Genomic DNA, 23,344 nt, shown 5'->3' on the forward strand with positions numbered 1-23,344 from the left:
GTCTCCTTTTGAACTTCAAGATTACCACCCAGGATTGTAAGAGTAGCTATGTTTAGTGCCATTTTTCAAATAGGGAAGGTGAGAATCCTGAGACTCAGAAAGTCTGGCCCCATATCCATGAGAAATAAATGGAAGACAGGAAATCAACTCCCCTCTTTTGACTTTAAATCTAGTGGATTATATTCAATTAAGTGGAATTTTTAGACCATCCATGCATTCATAAATTTATTCCTTGGAGCTATTCTTTTACTTAAATAGACCTTAGGCATGTGAAATTGGATTAATATTATTCCTAGGTTTATCACAGTCATCGATAGTTTATGCATATCCCTAATTTTGTGTGTGTATGCGTGTATTCATATTTGAATGATATGACTAATACACATGAATCCATCATTCAACCTTATACCTAACATATTGTCATTAGCTATCTATATCTATATACTACTCTTTTCCCATCTCACCAACCCTTGATCTACTGCCCAACACTAAAGTATTTGTATTTTGATTTTCATGTTTACCATTTCTTGGTTTTTTTACAGTTAGTTTAGTTTTGGTTCATTTTTGCCTGTTTTGAACTTTGTATTAAAATTATATTCCATAGAGTCTTCTGGAACTAGATTTTCTTAATTCAAATTTATATTACTAATATATATCCATACTGTTTTGATATAGTTGCAGTTTCTTGATTTTCACTTCTGAGTAATATTCTATTATATGAATATAAGAGAATTTATTTAATCATTGTTTTATTTATACAAATTTGAGTCATTTTCAGTTTTTTTCTGTTTTTTTTTGCTACTATGAAAAATGCTGCCGTGAATGATTTAACATTTTGAGGGAGAGTAATTGCCAGGTTGTAAATTATATGAATGTATAACTTTACAGGAGAATGCCAAGTTGCTTTTACAAAGTGGTTATAACATTTTATAAACCCATCAACAAAGTATGAGAGATCCTGATGACCCACATTCTCTGCAATAATTATTATTGCCAGAATTGTAATATTTTGTCAAGCATGTAGATGTAAAATAGTATCTCATTTTAGTGTTGATATGCGTTTCTTCAATTGCTAATAAGATTGAGAATATCTTCAGACATCGTCCTATGTATTTTTAAAAATTATTTGTAGAACTTCTTTTTAGTTTTGATACAAACCCTTTGTCAGTCATATACATTGTCAGTATCTTCTCCTGGTTTGAATCTTGTCTTTTGAGTCTCCTGGTAGATGCTGTTTTCAAATGAATGTTAACTGTTAACAATTCACAACTACATCGTTCTCAAAAGAACTGTGCTTGGCAAATGGACCTGCCTCAACCACAAGTTTTTGCCTCCTACCCTGGGTTCAGCCTGCAACCAATAATTGACTAATACACAGACACAAAAGGCTGACTCCTTTCCCTCCAGGAAATACTTCCTCTATGGTACAATTCATGCGCCCACAGTTTTCCATGGGATTTAGCTGACACTAGTCTCCAGCTGAAACCACATCCTTAGTCAACTCCCTCCCCTCCCTTGCTTCTTTCATTTCCCTATAAGTTCCTCCTGAGAGCATTTCCTCAATAAATCACTTGTACAAAATTCTCTATCTCAGGTCCTGCTTCTAGGAAATCCAACTTCAGATACTTTCTTTGAGGCATCTTTTGATTTACAGTTCTGACTATAATGAAATGTATCTTTTATTTTATGGATTTCCTTTTTTAAGAATCCCTATTCACAAATCCTTCCTTACTCCATGATCAGAAAGCTATCATTATCTGTTATTTCTTGTAAAAATTTAAAAGTTTTGCTTGACATTTAAGTCTTTATTTATTTTGGAGTTGATTGCTTTGTAAAGTATGAGGTAGAAATTCAATGTCTCTATATGTGAGTAACCATTTTGTCCATGTTAATTTACTGAAAATTTCTTCTTTTCCCTACCATATAGCTTTTTAGAACACTGATGGTTTAGTCAACATTTATTCCACACTTTTAAAATGCTTTTTATACATGGAAGGCCTTGCATGAAGCTGGGGATATAAACATAAAATGATACAACTCCCCATGCTGTCAGCGGCTTACACTATAGTGGGAAAGTGGAGTAATATACAAAGTACGTAGACATCTATCAGCAGGAGTAAGGAAAAACTTCTTAGAGGAAGCAGAATGAAAAAATAGACATTTTATAGTTGAGGGAGGTGGATATTTCTTGGTGTTTCCAAGTTGAAGAAACACTTTTTACAAAAGCACTGATTGTAAATCAGCATATATTATTACAGAATATTGCCTATAGTTCTATGTGATACACAAGGTGTGTACAGAAAAAAAAAAAGGTGTGTACCAGAAAAAAATTTAGAAATAGGCAGGAGTCGACTTATAAAAGGCTTTTTTTGTTAGTGGAACTTTGATTGTAACCTTGTACCTCCCAGCACAGTCATCTTCTCTCAGCAGATGGCCTCCACTCTTGCTACTGCCTTGGAGAGAGTAATGTAACCCATAGATAGTCAAAATAGCCTAATGTTTTGGACATGGGTATTGGTCTATGCTTTGGTTTAAATGTCCCCTCCAAAACTCACGCTGAAACTTAATATCCATTATGACAGTATTGGGGGGAGGGCTTTAAAACATGATTAGATTACAAGGGCTCTGTCTTCATGAATGAATTAATCATTCATGGGTGAATGGATTAATGGGTTAATAGATCAATGGGTTATTGTGGAAAGGAAACTGGTAGCTTTATAAAAATAAAAGAGACCTGAGCTAGCACATTGGCATTCTTAGCTCCATCTCCATGTGATGCCCTGCGCTGCCTCAGGATGCCACAGAGTTCCAGCGAGCAAGAAGGCTGTCAACAGATACACACCCTCAAAGTTGGACTTCCCAGCCTCCATAACTGTAGGAAATAAATTTCTTTTCTTTATAATCTACCCAGTTTCAGGTACTCTAAAACAGAAAGCAGCCTAATAGAGTTTAAAAGTGGGCATGTGCTGCAAACAGGTCTGATAAGAGTCCTCCTGTGGGATTAGCATACCCCTGCAGGGTCTGTATTTGCTTGATCATGCCAAGCAGTAGGCCTACTCATATTACCTGCCTTTCCTTCCACTCTCCTTTAAGAATGCACATGACTCAAGTATCTATGTTAAATGGTGTAATAACACTTTTTAGGATTCTTGAAGAAATGACATTGATATATATTTTTATTCTTGATAAAAAAGACATAAAGAATACCCTTTAAAATTGTGGATTGTGTTTGCTATAAGTTATTAGAGATTATCATAAAATTTTCAGAGAAGATTAAAAAATATTAAGAAAATTAAAATAATTCACAGCCCCAACAATTAAAGAAAAATATAGTTCAATATTTACCGTCTTATCTTTTAGGTTCACAAACATGCAGAGATACCGGTTTAAAAAACACAGTCAAATTCATTCTATTTTTTAGCCAAATGTTATACCATGATTAATTTTTCATACAAAACAAATTTTGAGTATTCACTTACCACATTTCATAGTATGGTTGTACTACCTAGACATTAGTCTGTTTTCGAAGATTTTGGTTGCTTTCAATTTTCGTAATTTTAAAGAATGCTGCCATAAGCATTCAATATGTAGATCTTCTGCATTTTAGATTTTGGATTGGATAAATTCCTAATGGAATTGCTGGGACAGAGGTTATATACATTTTTAGGACTCTTTCCACACGAGAACTTTGCAAATTAGACTATAAGTTTTATTTCAGCAGAATATGACAAGCCTGTAGTGACAGATGATCCCAAGTCCCAGAATTTTGCAGCACTTAAAAATGCAGGGCAATCAGATTCAGCAGCACTTTAGCATTTGGGGCATAATGTGATGGGCTGATTTCTGTGCTCACTCTACAGTGTTTCTGACTGATACACATTCTCCAAAGCTTCTTTTCCATAGAAACAAAATATTCTAAGATGTGCAGAACCCAAGATTTGAAGTCTCAGTTTAAATTTTCCATGTTTCTTTGAGGGTAGGGTGAAGGGTGATGTATTTTTCCTTCCTGAAGATAGTTCTGTAAAGGGATTCTATAGATTGAAGGCCTATTTTTGAGAATTAACTATACCAATAATTTTATATTTATAATCTCATTTAACCCCTTCCAATACCATTCGAGAATTTGGGTGGTATATTAAGAAAGAATACAGGTTTTGCAACCAGTTTAAGGCAGGGAATCCAGGTTTTATCAATTGCTTGCTCTGTTACTTTAATTGCCTTCTGAAAAAAACTAATTTCTCTAAGATTTCTCTACAAAATCATGCAGATATGAATAAGTACCTTACCAAGTATACATTTCAATTAAAGGAGAACATGCAGGTTGAGCAATCAGCATAGTGTACCTCTGTCTTAGTCCGGGATCCTCTGAGATCAGAATCTGAGGCATGCATATGGTTTATTCTGGAAGTGACTGCCAGGAACAGGACTGAAGGTCTAGGGAGGAGAACAGGAAATAAGGGAAAACTGATATAAGGATGTTTTTAAGTTGGCCACTGGTGCAGATGATTGGCTCTCGACCTTCCTTCTCTGGAGTGTTGTGAAATGCATCTTAGAACTCTTTGCCTAAGGAAAAAAAGGAGAAAAATATTTATTCCTCAGCAATCATCCTTCATTGGTTAACAATAATCCAATAATCCCAGGGTATTACCTCTCGTGCATTTCCAGGTTGTGTTAATGCAAAGAAGCCTGCTGCAAGACACATGAGGGGCAAGGCACAGCTGGTTGCACTTGCACAAAACTAGTCAGAAAGGGTCACTACCACAGCAGCTGGGGCAAAAGGTGGAGTCTTTAAGGATTATCAGGGACACACAATGGGTGTCTGTATTTCCTGTTGCTGTTATAACAAATTATCACAAACTTAGTGGCTTAATGCAATATAAATTTATTATTTTACAGTGCTGGAGGTTGGAAGTTCAAAAAATGTCTCTTACGTGGCTAAAACCATGATGTTGGCAGGACTGCATTCCTTTTGATGACTCTAGAGGAAAATATGTTTCTTGCTTGTGCCAGCTTCAAGAGGCTGTCTTCATTCTTTGGCTGAGGCTCCCTTCCAACAGTGGTGTCACTCTGGCCTCATCTCTGTCATCATACCTCTTTCTCTAATCCTGACACTCCTACCTCACTTTTATGTGGACTATTGTAATTATGTTGAACCCAGCTGATCATTCATGATAATCTTCCCAATTCAAGATCCTTAATCACATCTACTAAATCTCTTTTGGCATGTTAGGTGACATATTCACAGATTTCATGGATCAGCACAGGGACATCTTTGGGAGTCACTGTTCTGCCTACCACAGTGTCAGTGTAGGCTTCTAGTACACATTTGCTAAGGTTCCCTTCTCCTACTGCTTGCTGAGTTTCCATCCTCCTCAACTCCAACTGTGTTAATTAGGATTCTCCACCAAAACAGAATCAATAGGATGTATTGATACATAATGAGATTTAATATAGGGTATTGGCTCATGCAATTGTGCAGTCTGAGAAATTACACAGTCTGCTGTCTGTAAGGTGGAGACCCAGAAATGTAGGAAAAGGGAGCTACAAATGTGTAGTTCAAAGTCCTGAGAGCCAGAGACCCAATGGCATAGATTCCAGTTTGAGACTAAGGCCTGAGAACGAGAAACAATGAGGGCAGGAAAAGATCAAGGTTCCAGCTCAGGCAGTCAGGCAGAGAGCCAGCAGGTACTCTCTTCCTCCACTTTTTTGTTCTGTTGCATCCACCTACATTGAGAAGGACTATCCATTTGACACAATCTACTGATTCACATGTTCATCTTCTCTGGAAACACTCTCATAGATACATCCCAAAATAATGTTTTAACCAGGTATCTGGGCATCTCTTTAGTTAAATTTGCACATATAATTCACTATCATGCCACCTGTATTAGTTCGTTTTCATGCTCCTGATAAAGACATACTTGAAACTAGCAACAAAAAGAGGTTTCATTGGACTTACAGCTCCACATGGCTGGGGAGGCCTCAGAATCATGGCGGGAGGCGAAAGACACTTGCTACATGAGTGGCAAGAAAAAAATGAGGAAGAAGCAAAAGTGGAAACCCCTGATAAACCTATCAGATCTCATGAGACTTATTCACTATCATGAAAATAGCCTGGGGAAGACGGCCCCCATGACTCAATTACCTCCCCCTAGGTCCCTCCCACAACACATGGGAATTTTGGGAGATACAATTCAAGTTGAGATTTGGATGGGAACACAGCCAAACCATATCACCACCTGACGTAAATTTTGATAATTCACATAGCTAGTAATTGGAGAGGCAAAGCCACAAATCCACATGATATGGCTGCAAATCCATTGATTGCGGGGATTTTAGCAGTCAAAATCTCATTGGTGGGCGTGGTAAAGGACAGGATTGGTAGTACTGCTGCTAGCACAAGGGCATGTGCGATTCAGGGCTACAAGAATGAGCCAATTTGAGAGAGAAGAAATTTAACCCAAAGGCTGCACTAGAAGCCTCTCCCATTTTAGATTCCATTTACAGTATGATGGTACTAAATTGTCTTCAGTCCACAAGGAAAGAAAATTTGCTGCTTTTAAGTTGTCCGTAATAGATAACTTTGACTAAAAGATAAAGTTGCTAAATCTAAGACAGATCATTGTTCATCTAAAATATTAAATAAATACTGAGTAAGAAATACTTTTAGCACGACTTTTTAAAGTTATTTTTAATGGTTTTAAAATATTTCCTTTTATTATTGTACAAAAAATGTATTTAATCAATACTACATTGATGGGTATTTAGGTTATTTCTAATCTTCCTATACACAACACTATAGTAGCATGTATCTTTTTTATCATACTTTAAGTTCTAGGGTACATGTGCACAACGTGCAGGTTTGTTATGTATGTATACATGTGCCATGTTGGTGTGCTGCACCCATTAACTCATCATTTACATTAGGTATATCTCCTAATGTTCTCCCTCCCCACTCCCCGCACCCCACGACAGGTCCCAGTGTGTGATGCTTCCCTTCCTGTGTCCAAGTGATCTCATTGTTCAATTCCCACCTATAAGTGAGAACATGTGGTGTTTGGTTTTCTGTTCTTGTGATAGTTTGCTGAGAATGATGTTCCAGCTGCATCCATGTCCCTACAAAGGACATGAACTCATCCTTTTTTGTGGCTGCATAGTATTCCATGGTGTGTATGTGCCACATTTTCTTAATCCAGTCTGTCATTGATGGACATTTGGGTTGGTTCCATGTCTTTGCTGTTTTGAATAGTGTCGCAGTAAACTATGTGTTCATGTGTCTTTATAGCAGCATGATTTATAATCCTTTGGGTATATATCCAGCAATGGGATGGCTGGGTCAAATGGTATTTCTAGTTCTAATTCTTGAGGAATTGCCACACTGCCTTCCACAATGGCTCTCCACCCCAAATCAACAGAATATACATTCTTCTCAGCAACACATCACACTTATTCCAAAATTGACCACATAGTTGGAAGTAAAGCACTCCTCAGCAAATGTAAAAGAACAGAAATTATAACAAACTGTCTCTCAGACCACAGCACAATCAAACTAGAACTCAGGATTAAGAAACTCAGTCAAAACCACTCAACTACATGCAAACTGAGCAACCTGCTCCTTAATGACTACTGGGTACATAACGAAATGAAGGCAGAAATAAAGATGTTCTTTGAAACCAATGAAAACAAAGACAAAAAAAAAAAAAAAAAAAAAACCTATTGAGATTGGTCCTCAAAAAAAAAAAAAAAACAAAAACAAAAACAAAAAAAAAAAAAAAGAAAACAAAGATACAACATACCAGAATCTCTGGGACACATTTAAAGCAGTGTGTAGAGGGAAATTTATAGCACTAAATGCCCACAAGAGAAAGCAGGAAAGATCTAAAATTAGCATGACTTTTAACAGGACAAAACTTTGCTCAGGTTTTTGATGAAAATCAACAATTTAATGGAATATATGGGATGAAACTAAAACACGGGTGCTCCAATCTGAATATTTGTAACAAATGTGTAAGTGTAAAAAAGTAAATAAAATAAACATCCACACAACCACCATTTAGCTTTAAAAGAAAATTACATTACCAATACCTTAAGAATGCCTATGTTTTTCTGATCCTATTCCCTACCCTATTTCCTAACCTAGTCACCTCTCAAAAGGACCCACCTTCTTATACCATGTGATCACTATCCTGAATTTGATATTTATTATTTCCTTTCTTTCCTGGATAATTTCTAAAAATAATCTATGTATTTCTAAACAACATATTTTTAGTATTGTATATAGGTGGGATGATATTGTGTGAGTTGTGCTACTCAATCATGCTGACTTGTATAACTTTATCTGATTCATTTGTTCATTTGTACTGCTGTGTATTAATTCACTCTTGCCAATGGATATTTGAGTTGTTCCCTCTTTGGTGGTATTTATTGTCATTTTTTTGTTGTTGTTTTTGCTTCTCTCTTAACTATGACAAATTATGAATATGTTTGTACTTGACTCCTCATGCACATTTATAAATTTATTTTTAAGTTTGAATCCAGGAAAGAAATTATTTAATTGTAAGGCAGGCACATGGACAAATTAAAAGAAAATGTGAAATTGATTATATAATGTAAATAGTCACCAACAGATATGTGAGTTGTTTTATTCTACATTCTTAGCAAAACTTGCTATCAGCAGGCTTTTAAATTATTGTCATTCTAGCAAATGCAAAATAGTTTATTTTATGAAATGTGAAATAGATACAAATTTATGTTGTGAAAGCACTTCTGTGTCTTGGTTATAAAATTTTCTTCCACCCAAAAGCCATATAAATATTCTCCTATATTGTCTTCTAAAATTAAAATAAAATCTAAAAGGGTTCACTTCCAAATTTAAGACTTTAACTGGAATAGATTTTTAGATACAGAGAGAAATCTAATTCATTTTTTTCATATAAATAACTATTTTTCTAGTATCATTAAGTTGTCTTTCCCTTACACAATTATTTGTACTATAAGTTTTATTACATATCATTTACATGTATTTGTGAGTCTGTTTTTGTTACTTCTCTTCTGATTTAATTGGTTTATTTTTCTATCTTCAAGTCAAAATTGCATTTCTAACTGAAGTGCTTAATGTAAAGATCTTGACATCCAGTAGGACATGTTTTCTGCTTTCTCCTCCCATTCCTCCAGGGGTGTTTTGGCTGTTGTTAGCTTTTCCTCCTTCGCAAAAATTTTAGGATCAATTTAGAATTTTAGAATTAATTTGTCAAGTTGTACAAAAGTCTTGGTAAGTTTTGACTTAAGTTTTAAGAGAGAACTTGGTAGCTTTAGACTACTGGACTCTTTCTATTTATGAACATGGTATACCTTACCTTCTCATTGGTTTGAATCTCTTTAAATGTTATTAAGTTTTATAATTTTTCTTTATGTCATAAAATCTTTATTTTATTTCTTCTTATAAGTATACATGTTAATGGAGAGGTGAATAGACTGTATTTTTGCTGTTATTGTAAATAATATCACTTTTTACATTAAATTTTCTAATTCTCATTGATGAGGCCTGGGAATGCAATTGAATTTTATATAGAGATGTCATTTTGATCAACATTGCAAAGTTTCCTGTTCAAGTCTAGTAGTTTATCAGTACATGCTTTACATTTTATATGGAAACAATGTATATGTGAATAATGACAGCGACATTATGCTTTCCTTTTCTGTATTTCTAACTTTTATGTCTTCTTCTTGCTTTGGAATTCTAGAAAAGTATTGAAAATAAATGGTTATGGTAAGCATTTTTGTCTTGTGTCTTAGTCTATTCAGGCTACTATAACAAAAAACCATATACTGGGTAGCATGTAAACAACACAAATTTATTTCTCCCAGTTATGGAGGCTGAAGAGTCCAAGATCAAGGTGCCAGCAGAGTCAATGTTTCATGAAAACATACTTTCTGGGTCATAGAAGTTGCCTTCTAACTGTATCTTCAGATGGTGAAAGGGGCAAGGCAGGTATCTGGGGCCTCTTTTATAATGGCACTAGTCTTTCTCATGAGGATTCTACCCTCATGACCTAGTCACCTCTCAAAAGGACCCACCTTCTTATACCATCATACTGGTGACTGTTTTCAACATGGAATTTTGGGAAGACACAAACATTCAGGACATGGCATCTTCTATGTATTTCAACATGTACTTATTAAATGTCACTTCTGATTCTAGTTACCATAAATTTTATCAAGCATGGATATTGAATGTTAGTGAATGCTTCTTTTATACCCATTGAGAAGGTCATGCATTTTTCTTTTGTAATCAAAAGCTAATATAATGAATTTATACTAATTGATTTTTTATATTAAATCTACCTTGCAGTCCTGGAGAATCTAAGCATTCATAATGTATTATACATTTTTAGATTGTTGTTCATTTATTTTTGCTAATACCACATTAAAAATTTTAACATGAATAGAAATAATATGTAGTTCTTATTTCTTCTACTATTTTTAATTTTGATATCAAGTTACTCATTCAAAATTTTTGTGTTGTAAATAAAGAGTAAGTCCACTTATATCGATTGAAATTACTAATTCTACTTTCTACCACCTAATTTTTATTTGTCTTGTTTTTTCCATTTTTTCCCACATTCTTGCATCCCTTTAAATTGGTTCAGTCTTTTCTCTGTTATTCATTCTTTAATCTTCTCCAGTTCGAAAGTATACACTTTTTAGCTAACTTTGTAGTGGCTACTTACACATATTTTGCCAAATATTTTACAAAGTTTAAAATTATCTAAGGAGGCTGAGGCAGGAGGATTGCTTGAGCCTGGGAAGTTGAGGCTGCAGTAATCCATGATTGCACCACAGTGATGCTGTCTCAAATAAAATAAAACAAAATAAAAATCTATATATTTGCTCTACTTTTGAACACTGGGAGAAGCTTACAACACTTGAACATCTAATCTCCTTCCTTTTCCAAATTATATATTATTTTTGCTGAGGGTTTTAGTTCTATTTCATTTTCATAGCTTCTCTAATCATTATTATCTGGTAGTTTTGTGTCATCATTTTTAAATTTAGGTATATCCTCATGCATATTAATATGTTCATGTGTCATACCATTGCATATTAGACTTTACAATAGGGGTAATATTCCTTCTTACTGACAATAATGCTAGGTTTATAATTTAGTAACTTTGTCACCTTGAAGCAAATTACTTAAAACTTTTGCTCTTCTTCAGTTTTTTCATGAAGTGGAAATAATAATAGTATTTATTTCTTATATGTTGAGAAGATTATTTATATGGTTTGGCTCTGTGTGCCCACCCAAATCTCATCTTGTAGCTCCTGTAATTCTCATATGTTGTTGGAGGGACCTGGTGGGAGGTAATTGAATCATGGGGGTGGGTCTTTTCCGTGCTGTTTTCATAATAGTGAATAAGTCTCACGAGATCTGATGGTTTTAAAAATGACAGGTTCCCTGCACATGTTTTTCTCTCTTTGCCTGCTGCCATCCATGTAAGACATGACTTGCTCCTCCTTGCCTTCTGCCACAATTGTGAGACCTCCCCAGCCACCTGGAACTGCAGGTCCATGAAACCTCTTTCTTTTGTAAATTGCTCAGTCTCACGTGTGTCTTTATCAGCAGTGTAAAAATGGACTAATACAGTACATTGATACCAGTAGAATGGGGCATTGCCAAAAGGATACCCAAAAATGTGGAAGCAAATTTGGAACTGGGTAACAGAGGTTGGAACAGTTTGGAGGCCTCAGAAGAAGACAGGAAAATGTGGGAAGGTTTGTAACTTCCTAGAGACTTGTTGAATGGCTTTGACAAAAATTCTGGTAGTGATATGAATAATAAGGCCAAGGCTGAGGTAGTATAAGATGAAGATGAGGAACTTGTTGGGAACTGGAGCAAAGGTGACTCTTGTTATGTTTTAGCAAAAAGACTGGTGGCATTTTGCCCCTCTCCTAGAGATTTGTGGAAATTTGAACTTGAGAGAGATGATTTAGGGTATCTGGTGGAAGACATTTTTAAGCAGTGATGCATTCAAGGTGTGACTGGGTGCTGGTAAAAGCATTCAGTGTTATGAGGGAAGCAGAGCATAAAAGTTAGGAAAATTTGCAGCCTGACAATGGACTGAAAAAACAAAATCTCATTTTCTGAGGAGAAATTCAATCCAGCTGCAGAAATTTGCATAAGTAACAAGAAGCCAAACGTTAATCCCCAAGACAGTGGGGAAAATGTCTCCAGGGCATGTCAGTCAGAGGTCTTCACAGCAGCCTTTCCCATCACAGAGCCAGAGGCCTAGGAGGAAAACACAATTGTCATAGTCAGTTTGGGTTGCTACAACAAAAATTCCATGAACTGGGAAACTGGGTAGTTGAAACAATTACATTTACTTCCACATTTCCAGTATCTGATGAGGGCTCACTTTCTTGTTTGCAGACAGCTACCTTCTTGCCATATCCTCACACTGCTGAGGGAGGGATCCCATGTTTCTTCCTCTTTTTATAAGGGCATTCATCTCATTATGAAGGCCCCATCCCAATGACCTAATTTAACCCTAATTACTTCCCAAAGGCCCCATCTTCAAATACCATCACGTCGAGGACTAAGGTTTTACCGTACGAATTTGGTGGGGAGGTGAGGAATAGCAGATGAAACACATTCAGTCTCAAGCAACAATTAACATTGTTTTAAAAGACCACCATGTCTTTCAAAATATATGTATTTTCCCTCATGATTACATTCATTTCTCATAACAATCCTTGAGGTAAGTATTGTTATATCCCCTTTTGGATGTGAAAACTGAGTTCACAAAGGATAATTAAGAGATTCAAGACTTCACATTTGTATTGCACTATCTACCAAAGCTCATCAGTGTTACTGAAATTACATGAGAGATATAAATCTAAGTAAATAGAATCCCCTGCCTCATGGTAATAAGTAGAAGACTCAGGTATAAGGCAAGAGCAACTCTGTCAGGATAAGGAAGCACAGGCATTCACACATCCCCTGATGCATGAGGATAGACAACATGGCCTCTGAGCTCAGAAGACTGGAATGGTTCAATGTCCCAGAGCTGAGGTTGTAGTAGATGTCTTTTTATTTTCTTTAACTGTATTTATTTATTTATTTATTCATTTATTCATTTATTTATTTGAGATAGGGTCTTGCTCTGTGACCCAGACTGGAGTGTAGTGGCACAATCATAGCTGACTGCAGCCTTGAACTTCTGGGCTTAAGCAATCCTCTTGCCCCAGCCTCCCAAGCTGCTGGGACTACAGGTGCATGCCACTGCACCCAGCTGATTTTTAAAATATTTCATAGAGATGAAGTCTCACTATGTTACCCAGGCTGACCTCAACTCCTGACCTCAAACAAACTCCTGCTTCAGCCTCCCAAACTGCTGAAATTACAGGTATCAGCTACTGTACGTGGCCCTTAGCTTTCTTTCTGACATAATTTTAGATTTAAAGAAAACTTAAAAAGAATAATACGAAGAATTCCAGGATATCTTCTCACAGAGATTTTCAATGTTAACACATTACTACATTTGTTTTATCACTCACACATATACACATATTTTTATTAAAACATTTGAAATTAAGTTACAGACAACATGACCATTGATTATTCAATGTGTATTTTCTAAAACAAGAACATTCTGTTATATAACCACAGTGTAATTACAAAAATCAGGAAATTAACATTGATCTACTTCTATCACGTAACTGTCAGATCGCCTTGGTGTTTCACTCCTTGTTCCTATATTGCTCTTTATAACAAAAGAAAAAGTTGGATTATATGTTGCTTTCAAAATAGGCCAGTCACCATGACTCACATCTATAATCCCAGCACTGTGGGAGGCTGAGGTGGGCAGATGACCTGAGGTCAGGAGTTCGAGACCAGCCTGGCCAACATGGTGAATCCCTGTCTTTACTAAAAATACAAAATTAGCTGGGCATGGTGGCGGCGAGCCTCTGGTCCCAGCTACCCAGGAGGCTGACAGGAGAATCACTTGAACCTGGGAGGCAGAGGTTGTGGTGAGCCAAGACTGTGCCATTGCACTCCAGCTTGGGCAACAGAGGGAGATGCTATCTCAAGAAAAGAAAAAAAAAAAAGTCTAGCTGGAGGCAGTGAACTGTAATCCCAGAACTTTGGGAGGCCGAGGTGGGTGGGCCACCTGAGGTCAGGAGTTTGAGACCAGTCTAGTCAACATGGTGAAGCCCCCTTTCTACTAAAAATACAAAAATACAAAAAGTAGCCTGTAATCCCAGCTACTTGGAAGACTGAGGCAGAGAATCTCTCGAACCCAGGAGGCAGAGGTTGCAGTGAGCCAAGGTTGCACCACTGCAATCTAGCCTGGGCAACAGAGCAACACTCTGCCTCAAAAAATAAATAAAATAAAATAACAACTAGGGTATGTTTTAGTATGCCTCTCATTGTGGGGTCATCTGGTGTTTTCTTATTATTAGTTTCAGGTTATGCATTTTTGACAGAAATAACCAAGAAGTTACATTGTGTTTTAAACATGCATGAGGTCAGGAGGAAAATGATGTTATTTGTCCTATTCATATAGATATTAACTTTGATTATTGGTTAAGATGATGCCTCTAGGTCTCTCCACTGTAAGCATGTTATTTTTTCATTTGTAATTTTTTTTTCCATTTTTTCATTTCATTTTATTTTGAGACAGGATCACTCTCTGTAATACAGGCTGGAGTGCAGTGGTGCAATCTCAGCTCACTGCAGCCTCGACTTGGGGCTCAAGCGATCCCTTCTACCTCAGCCTCCTGAGTAGCTGAGAATACACACATGCAGTACCACACCTGGCTTTTTTTTTTTTTTTAGAGATGGGGTCTCACTATGTTGTCCAGGCTGCCATTGAACTCCTAAGCTCAAGTAATCTTTCCACCTCGGCCTCCTAAAGTGCTAGGATTACAGGTGCGCACCACCATTCCTAGCCTAAATAAGTGTTTTTATGGAGCAAAACTTTTGGGGCTGGATAAGTATCTTAGTCCCATTACTGTTTCACCCAGTAGCTTTATTACCTATTTATAATTCTTCCCTTAAGCAATTAATACTGTGATGTTTGCGAAATGGTGATTTTTCTAATTTTATCATTCCTGCCTCATTTATTAGATGGCCTTTTATTCCAAGGAAGAGCTTTTACTTCTTCCACATTTATGTATTTGTTTATTTATTTATATTATTCTGTATATCTGTATAGAGTCCATGTTACAAGTTTCCTAACCCTCAGGAGCCTCAGTTCCTCCTCTGTAAAATGGCAATGAAAATATTTACCATCTAGATTTGCTGTGTAGATTCAATAAGCCAATATATGTAAGGTCTTCCATATCATGAGAATCAAATGAATTGGAGCTACTTATATTAGTAATAATAATAATAATACTTGTCTGACTTTTAATATAGTGAGAACCGCTCAGGGTCATCTTCTGTCAGTACTTTATGAACTTGGACAACCCATTTAACCTCTCTTGCTCTCATTCTTCTCACCTATAAAACAGAAGAGTTGGGTTACATGATCTCTAAATTCAACTACAATCCTAATGTAAGAAACTAAGATTCTGTACCTATAAAATATGTGTGCACAAATTCATTTTTTCCAACAACCTGTCAAATATTCTCTATGATCTTTGCAGTGTGAATATCTTTCCTAACTCTTAGTGTTCTTCTAAAATTTCAAAGGACATGTGATAGTTTCTCTCTGAATAAACAGTTTGAGCATTCCATTTAATCATACTTTACATTTTAATAACTTTAGTTGGTCACAGCTATTTTCCAACTAAGCTGATGACTTTGACAAAATGTGAAATAGCTAAAGACAGATGGTTTACAGCTCCAACTGGTGGGGTTTATTTTCCAATAGTAGCAAGGTCGGCGATCCTTCAACTGACTGTGGCCTTAGACCACATGATGTCTATGATTTGCGTATTACAGAAAGAATAATTCAAACACTTTAAATTTCTTTCTGAAACATATGAGTCACATCATAAAATGTGACCAGTATAGCTTGGAAGTTCATTATATGTAGCCTTGAACATGTCTTTGCACATTGTTGAAATGAAGAGTATATTAATAGACAGCTAGCAAATGGATTAATCTCAGTATTAAACACTTCTCAAAGGAGAGAGCACTGAGGTAGCAGAAAGAACCCTGGAGTTGAATTTTGAATTCCTAGGCTTACATCTTAGTTCTTAACTAGTTCTATAAACTGGGGCAAATAAGTTTCTGCTTCTTTTTACATCAAACGGACATAACATGTGGTATGGTTTGGACTTGTGTCTCTGCCCAAATCTCATGTCAAATTGTAATTCCCAGTGGTGGAGGCGGGGCCTGGTTCAAGATGACTGGATCGTGGAGGTGTTTCTCATGAATGGTTTGGCACCATCCCCTTGGTGATGGTCTCATGACAGTGAGTGGATTATCATGAAATCTGGTTGTTTAAAAGAGTGTATGGGAGGCCGAGACGGGCGGATCACAAGGTCAGGAGATCAAGACCATCCTGGCTAACACGGTGAAACCCCGTCCACAAGAACAGAAAACCAAACACCGCATGTTCTCACTCATAGGTGGGAACTGAACAATGAGATCACTTGGACTCGGGAAGGGGAACATCACACACTGGGGCCTATCATGGGGAGGGGGGAGGAGGGAGGGATTGCATTGGGGAGTTATACATGATATAAACGTCATGCACATGTACCCTAGAACTTAAAGTATAATAAAAAAAAAAAAAAAAAAAAAAAAAAAAAAAAGAATACAAAAAACTAGCCGGGCGACGAGGCGGGCGCCTGTAGTCCCAGCTACTTGGGAGGCAGAGGCAGGAGAATGGCGTGAACCTGGGAGGCGGAGCTTGCAGTGAGCTGAGATCCGGCCACCGCACTCTAGCCTGGGCGACAGAGCCAGACTCCGTCTCAAAAAAAAAAAAAAAAAAAAAGAGTGTAGCACCTCACCGCTCACTCTCTCTCTTGCTCCTGCTCCTGCCTTGTAAGACATGCCTGCTCCCACTTCACTTTTTGCCATGATTGTTAGTTTCCTGAGGCCTCCCCAGAAGCTGAGCAGATGTCAGAATCATCCTGTACACCTACAGAACTGTGAGTCCATTAAACTTCTTTTATTTACGAATTATCCAGTCTCAAATATTCTTTATAGAAATTCGAGAATGGACTAATACAACATGATACATCTCATAGGGATGTTGTGAGAAGTACCTAAGTCCATTTTAATGAGAGCACCTAGCAAATAAAAGCTACCTGAATAGTGTCCAATAAATATGGGGAGAATAAAACTAGGATAAATGAGGTCCAGAATGTGTAGAATAGCCATCTTTTCTTTAGGATTTTTTCTAAACTGAACTTGGAATTAAATTTGGAAACTATGTTGCAGTTTGAACATCTGAAGACTCAAGACAGTAACTGCTTTATGACACACCTAGTCCAAGTCCAGCAGCAAGGCTGTGTGTGTCATAATCACCTCAGTGGTACTCAGAGTCATAAATCTTGGGCCTCACATTGAAAATTATGCATGAGTAAGTCTATAGAAAAATCCAAGTATCTGTATTTTTTTTTCTTTTTTTGAGACAGAGTCTCACTCTGTCACCCAGGCTGGAGTGCAGTGGCGCGATCTCCGCTCACTGCAAGCTCCACCTCCCGGGTTTACGCCATTCTCCTGCCTCAGCCTCCCGAGTAGCTGGGACTACAGGCGTCCACCACCTTGCCCAGCTAGTTTTTTGTATTTTTTAGTAGAGACAGGGTTTCACCATGTTAGCCAGGATGGTTTCGATCTTCTGACCTCGTGATCCACCCGTCTCAGCCTCCCAAAGTGCTGGGATTGCAGGCTTGAGCCACCGCGCCCGACCAACTATCTGTATTTTTAAGCACTTACCAGATGAATTTTGTGTTTCAGAATCCCTGTTTTAGGAGACTTAAGAACATGCTGGGCATGGTGGCTCACTCCTGTAATCCCAGCACTTTGGAAGGCCGAGGCAGGCAGATCATTTGAGGTCAGGAGTTCGAGACCAGCCTGGCCAACATGGTAAAACCCCAACTCTACTAAAAAAAAATAAAAATAAAAAAATTAGCCTGGTGTGGTGGTGCAGACCTGTAGTCCCAGTTACTAGGGAGGTTGAGGCAGGCGAATCGTTTGAACCTGGGAGGCAGAGGTTGCAGTGAGCTGAGGTCATGCCACTGGACTCTAGCGTGTGTGACAGAGTAAGACTCCATCTCAGAAAGAAGAAAAGAAAAGAAAAAGAACAATGAAGAACATACATATCAAGTAAGCCACTAGATCACCAAGTGGTACCAAGATTGGGAGCGCCTGATCAGCTACCAGGAGCACACCACTGGTGCTGACTAATGGTCCTTAACACTTAAAAGCATTTCGATGAGTTGCTTTACATGTCAGGTGCTGGCTCCGGACTAAAACTCCCTTGGTTTATTTCAAGGCTTTACCATTTTCTAGCTGTGTAACCTTGGACAGCTAGTTAATGTCTTTGTGTCTGTTTCCTCATCTCTAGAATGAAGACTGTTGTAAGGTTTAAATGAGATAATTTGTGTGCAGCAACTAATAAAATGCTGGCACAGACTGACAAACAAATGGATGCTAATTGTTTAATTATCCAGAAGTTATCAGACATTTTGAACAACTATGCCTTTATATATGCCATTTCTCATGTTTGGAAGCCTTTCCCACATTTTTCTGCTTTGTAAGCTCTTCCCCAGCCTTCAAGATTTAAGATTCTATGTGGGAATGTCCTTCTCTGCTCTCTGTATGTCCATCTCTGCCCAGTGAAATCCTCCTACGAAGCAAATCTTCTTGCTATGAGAAAAAAATTCTGATCAACTACCTGCCAAGTCTTAATTAATCTCCACCTTTCCTGCCATCCATCACACAGTGTATGTATGCTATCTGAATTGACCTTAGATATGTAGGTCTTCCTTGTGGTAGTGTCTACTTTCTTTGGGTGAACTCTTGGTTTCTCAGATCTTTAATTGTTCATGTTGATGATGCCAAAACCTATCTCTCAAACTCATACTATTCCCCTAAGCCTAAGACCCACATAGCTACCAATCTTCTGAAAATTTATGTCTTGTAAACACTCCAAAGCCAACATTAATAAAATCAATTTATCTTTCAATTACATTTTTTCCTATCTTCTCCTTTGTGCCACTTTGGAAAACAGTTTGGCAGTTCCCCAAAATACTAAACATATAGTAACCATATGACCCAGCAATTACACTTCTAGATATACACTTAGAATAAATGAAAGTATATGTCCACACAAATTCATAACACTGTTATTCAGAATAGCCAAAAGGTGAAAACAAACCAAATGTTCACCAACTAATGAGTAGATAAACAAAATGTGGTATATTCATACACTAAGATAATATTCAGCCATGAAAAGGAATGACATACTGATACATTGTATAATATGGATGAACCTTGAAAAAATCATGCTAAGTAAAAGAAGCCAGATACCAGTTATATTATTCCACGTATACTAAATTTCCAGAATATACTAATCCATAGTGACAGAAATAGATGATTTGTTCCCAGGGGAAAAAGGAAGGAGGGTATGGGAAATGACTTCTAATAAGTATGAGATTTATTTTGAGGATAATGAAAATAGTCTAAATAGATTCATAGCTTTGCCACTAAACTAACAACCACTAAATTTTACAATGAGTTTTTGGCATATAAATTATATCTCAATTTTTTTAAAAAAAGATTTCCTATGATTTCAATATATGACATCATTACTCCATCACTATCGCATTCATTAACAGTTAAAATTTTGGCAACATTTTGACTTCCTGTCTTCCCAACATGTAAGAACACTATCAAATACTTACAGTTCTCTCTTCAAGTTGTCCCCCTGATCCATTACCTCCAAAACAGGGATCATCTTAGATATAAGTATAGGGGGAAGAAATTAATATTCCTCTGTACTTACATAAAGTTCTATCCTTCATTTATCAGTATCAAGACATCCCTACAATAATGAGAGAACAAAATAATTGATTTGTCCAAGGGTATATAGCTAAGCTGGTTTGATACCCCAGACCTTTGGTTCTAAGTCCAACATTTATTTCACTGCACTACATTGTGCAATGTTATACGAACACATGTGCAATCACTAAAAGTATCAGAAACAGGGAGGACAACCCACTGCATCTAATCCTAAAGGAAGGAAGACGAAGATCATAGAAATACGGGTAACCTCCCATTCAGAGCTGCTAGGAGGAGAAAACGATCATGACTTGAAGGTCCTCTGACTTCCCCCAGCTGGAGAAGTAGAAATTGTTCAAACGCCAGTCAGTTGATAAGGAAAGAGCATCCCAGTTTTGCTAATCACTACCTAATAATCACATTTTCTGAATTTAGATGTTTGTTACACAAAATTATTTTTACATAAATTAATCATCAAAACTCTAGATCAAAGCTGCTCAATCTGGAGTTATTTTGCCCCCCCCAGGGGATATTCGTTAATGTCTGGAGATATTTTTGTCACAACTGGGTAGGGGTTTTTTGAGGGGAGAAGTGCTACTGGCAGATAGACAGCAGAAGCCAAAGATATTGCTAAAAATCCTACGATGCACACAACAGCTCCCCAAACAAAGAATTGCCTTGTCCAAAACATCAGTATTGCTGAGATTCAGAATCACTGTTCTGAATGCATTTTTCAGTTACTAACAATTGCAAGATGTATTCCCAACTGGCAGACCTCTGTTGTTTGATTATAGCTGACTTCCACAAAAATAATCTGTGGCCCCAAGAGCCTCAGGCTTTACTCAAAATTGAGAGTTCTTGTGGATTTAATTCAGTTGAATTTAAACTCTAATATTTACCTACTGTGCTGGAAACACAAGGCTATGAACTATTGGGGGCATATGCAAATAGTTATAACATGTTCCATATCCTTTGGGAACTTATAATTTATTAAATATGGCAAGTTCCTAGAGAATGCAGGCTATGTATTCTTAGTACCTACATGATAGGTGTTTTACAAATATTTATTAAATGAGTAAGAAAAGCCTCTCAGTAATTTTTCAAAATCTTCCCCACTTTCATCAATGTCAATGCCCAACTGCACCATCTCATTTTTGTCAGAGGGCTTTGCCTTTTACTTGATAAAGAGAAATGGAGGTTACAGCATGAACCAACTGTAGCCTCTTCATCCCCTCATTTACTTCTGGACCCATATTTTTCTCCTTTCAAGTCTAAGAGTATTAGGTGCCTCTCATGCTAGATAAGGCCAACCCTTTCATTGTTTTCATATCCCTCTCCCCTAATTCTATTATCTTCCAGTTCTGACTCAGTCAGTAATCAATAATACCTACTTTGTGTAAAGTACATGATTCAGCAATCAAAATATAGTACATATTCAATGATTATAGTTTTCATATTCCCTCTCCAGTCCAAATTTCTCCAGTCTGGAAATAAAATCTCCTTTTAATCTTGTATCCACCTGTATTGTTTTTCTTCTCTTTAAAGTCTAGCTTTTTTGTGTCCCTGCTTTCTTATTTCTCATTCATTTTACATTCTGGAATCTTATTCTGCCTCTCCCACTCACTGAAACTACTTGTGAAGAGCTATTCATTGGTGATCTTCATGATGAAAAATTCTTAGCTGCTTCTTCAACTCCTGAAACATGTGCCCTTGCCTACAAAAATGACTGTATACACCCACACAAACTTTTTATAACACTTTCAAAGAATTCACTGACACAACTATTGATCTAGTTAAGAAGCGCTGTAGTTTACAGAATTTAGTCCTCACTGGAAAACTCTGTTGCATTTAACACTGTTTTATCTCCAACGGATGCCTGAGACCAGAGATAAGGAAACATTCTACAATTACTTCTTGAGCAACTGTTCCATGCCAGATGTTGTGCAGTATAGTAAAAGAGCAGAGATAATAGAACAAGATCCCCATTTCAAAGGAACTCACAATATGTATTTTTGTAAGGAAAGAGTGAGTAGCTCTGAAATTTCAAACCTGAATGTATTATAATTGAGGAGTAAATACGATATCCAGATGGAGAAATTCAATATTATTTAGAAATTGGTGAGAGAAAGGGTGTTGGGAGAGAGAAAGCGGTGGTTGGTGCTGCTTGGTGCTCAACAGGAAGATTTGACCAGGTAAGGTGAACCTAAGTCAAGGTGATATTAGATAAGATTCCAAAGTTCTTATTCTTTAGATAGCCTCCCAGAGAGAAATAGAAAGATGTAGTATCTCGGCAAGAAATTCAAAATATAAGCAGAGTGTGAACAAAGCCATGGTCACTGGTGTTAGATGGATGTGATGGATCTAAACCTAAATCCATAAGATGCAATGTCTGAGACCTTGAACAAATATAGAACCCCATTTAAGTGCTAATATCGTCACCTAGCATATCATGTTGAGAATAAGTAGTCAAATAACACATATAGAAGACTTACTATATATATAGCACATAGTAAAGAGTAATTAAACTATAATACTATCATTATTTTTACTATTAGGATTTGATTTAATTAAATGTTCATTTATAATTTCTTGAAGACCAGGAAGCCAAATATGCAAAATTCTCCAAAGATCAACATTTTTCTGATTGTTAAATGCCATGTTCAGGGAAAGAGCCAAAAAATCATATTTAATAAACTATGATTTCCTGGCATCAATTCCTTGAATGTTCTGTACTTTCATTTATATATAGGATGATGATATTTCATGTCCATATTTATGAGCCTAATGCTCTAAGAGTTTCTCAGTTATTTTAAAAACTTGTTGAAATTAATAAAATGAGTCATTCATTTATTCATTCAACAAACACTCATTGAATGCATTCTATCATTCTATATGACAAGCATTGTGACAGGTGTTGGGGATACAGGACAGAGAAGACTATGCTCTCACAGAGCTCACAGCCTAGTAAGGTTATAAATACCATCATTTTACTAATGTGTAATTAGCTTTGATAAGCATCATGGATAAAAATATAGATAGTTATGAAATCATGCAGTAAAGAATTTAATCCTTTTGGAGGTTCAAAGAAAGTTTCCCTGGAGAAGCGGTATTTGAGCTACAATCTGAAGATTCAGTTGGGTAAAAGGCACCAGGGAAAGAGTTTTCCAGGCAGGAGAACAGAATATGTTAGGATGCTACAGAGGGAGGGTGCAGGATAACTTCGATAAAGAGAAAAAGGAGAAAATCTGGCTCTACAACTTAGTAAATGTGGTGGCATAGAGGTGTGCCACTCAGATTCCTGTTCAAAAAGACTTTCTCTGAGAAGCATGACTGACTGGCAAAATCCAGGCAAAGCACTCTGGATCCAGCAAAGTGTTCAGAGCA

The 23,344-nt window shown here is 36.9% G+C and overlaps 1 long non-coding RNA gene across 1 annotated transcript in view; it reads right to left on the reverse strand.

Moving 5' to 3' along the window:
* Nucleotides 1-3,243: 3,243 nt before the first annotated feature.
* The window catches only part of LOC117093807, a 102,701-nt gene continuing 82,600 nt past the window's right edge, over nt 3,244-23,344 (reverse strand). The window contains exons 7-8 of the long non-coding RNA XR_004441248.1: nt 17,894-18,231; nt 3,244-4,563 (exon numbers count right to left, since the gene is read on the reverse strand). This is a non-coding gene — a long non-coding RNA (uncharacterized LOC117093807). The remainder of the gene's footprint in view (nt 4,564-17,893; nt 18,232-23,344) is intronic.

The sequence above is a fragment of the Trachypithecus francoisi genome, unplaced genomic scaffold, assembly GCF_009764315.1.
Source record: "Trachypithecus francoisi isolate TF-2019V2 unplaced genomic scaffold, Tfra_2.0 Lachesis_group12, whole genome shotgun sequence".
Lineage (NCBI taxonomy): Eukaryota > Metazoa > Chordata > Mammalia > Primates > Cercopithecidae > Trachypithecus > Trachypithecus francoisi.